Here is a 2,378-nt window from a genome sequence, read left to right as displayed (position 1 = left end):
AACTGATAATATAATAACTGAAAGCAACTGAAAGTCAATAATAATTTGAAGATATGCTTACCTGCTGATACTAATTCAACTCTCTCAATATAGTAAGTAAAATAGCTATCCGTCCTTATAAGGCTCGGTATATATATAACTGCTCTGCCGTATTAGGCTCGCTCATAGGTGCTCGGCCATACTAGGCTCTGTATCTCGGCCAACTGGGTTCGCTCATAGGCACTCAGCCTCAGTAGGCTCGGTATATAGTAAGTAAAATAGCTATCTGTCCTTATAAGGCTCGGTATATATACTGAGGCTCATAGGCACTCAGCCTCAGTATCTCGACCTACCCATCAATTGTAGCTCGATGGTAATTAAAATACTGTAATACTGTATATATAGATTTTCTGCTCTCTTGACTGGAAAAAGGAAATACTCAATTGAATATGAAGTTCCGATAAGGAGAATATTGTAACTTACAAGACTAGGAAAATATACGTAAATTTTGGGACATTTTTTTTTATACCTCATTATCAAACTTGTGTAATTATGAGATCATGCCAAAATGAAAGAAGGGCTTAGCCTTAACATACCTGGAGTAGGCAAAAATCCGTATGATATTCTTGAGAAAGATTGTACCGTGTTCTCTTAGAATTGCAAATCCCGTTGCTATTACACAATGTAACTTTATATGAGAATTTTGCCCAAAATCCGTTACCTTGCCTAATTCTAATTCACGTTGCTTTGTGAATTAGAAGTCTTAGAGATTTTCTTGGAATTTTAGAGCTTCCTCCGTAAGCTCTCTTAGCAAACTTATGTAATTCCTTATTTGTTTACGTATAGTAATCCTTGTGGCCACTAGTTCTCCTAAAAATATGTCATATAGCATATATAAAGGAAGAATCATCCCTTGGGCTTTACATGGCTGCCACATAATGTTCAAGGTTCATGAGTTATCCAAAATCTTAAATAAATTACCACTATCTTAATTAACTTGGTAATTTCCCACCAATCCAATAATTAACCAATTATCCATATAATTAAGAATTATCCCAAATTACTTAAAATATTACTCATTTTTACGATACCTTATACACCTCACTACCATGGCCATGTGGTACCTTGTATGGTACTAGTCCATAAATACCGAGTATTTTAGCTCGGGCCATATTTTATTCCAAAATGTCAAACTTCGACGAAATTCATTTTCTTTGATTTGCTTACCTTCTCACCTTCACCAATTTACTCATCACTTGTTTAAAATAGCATAATGTTTATAATCACGAAATAATTTTATTCCTGAACTTGCGTCGATTAACTTACGACGAAACTTTATCGTACGAAAATGCGGGATGTAACATCATTCCCCCTTTGAAACATTCATCCTCGAATGTTGACTGATATACTTATTATTTTCATAACTTATGTCCTATGAATACTTTAGTACTTTCCTTACCATCTAAGCAATTGTTCTGTGAATAATTCTAAGGGCCAGGGCATTCACCGCTTTAAGCTTCTTTCTCACACCACGACTTAGAGTCGAAATCCTTCTAATCTCGTAACTGTTGCTACCTTCTGTCATAGATCCGTTTATTCATCCGTATGACTTCACTGCCATAACTCTTACTTTGATTTATCGTTATTGAGGGCTGCTACCGAACTCTAGGTTACTTTCGTTGCTTATCCTGTATGCAATAAGCTAAGTCCTTTAATGCCCCCTCATTACTATTAATCTTAATAATGCCGGCCTAATCTCATCTCATACTTTGTGACCTTAGTCCATCCATTGATGATTCATCTTAATACTGATAACTTGGCCTCTTATGTAACACTACCGCTATGGCTCACGTCTCATCGGGTAACATTTGAAGTGACTTTCCTAATCCACTTAGGGGTGATACTGTACTTCAATGACCGTATTTTATAGCATCCCAATGTGATTCACTTATGTGGGTTTTTTAATCTCGTACAATCCATGAAATCCTCTTCAAATCATTACTCACTCGAAGGCCTAAACATCATCCTTTATCTATCGCAATCAAACCCTTATTTCACTACCAAGGCATCATTCTATCTCTTCTAAATGCTACTAGTCATAGACTCCTTTGAGCTTATTCAGGCACCCATCAACTCTCTCTCATTTTTTGTGGGCTTAATCCCGAGGGCATATCCATTCTCGTCACCTTCTTACTCGCCCTTTCTTATCCTTACTCCTGTCTTCCTACAATCTTGTCGCTCTACCATACTTTAGCTTGCGACCCATACATATCCATTTATACTACTCGCAACCTTCCTTCAACTTCCTTGCACCATAGAATTCCTTGTGTTATTATGGAACATCAAGTGAGATATCACATCGTCTCTAACTCTTATTTTACTTTCTTAACTATACCTCT

Source organism: Nicotiana tomentosiformis, chromosome 3 (assembly GCF_000390325.3).
Source record: "Nicotiana tomentosiformis chromosome 3, ASM39032v3, whole genome shotgun sequence".
Classification (NCBI taxonomy): domain Eukaryota; kingdom Viridiplantae; phylum Streptophyta; class Magnoliopsida; order Solanales; family Solanaceae; genus Nicotiana; species Nicotiana tomentosiformis.
This window is presented reverse-complemented; position numbering follows the sequence as displayed.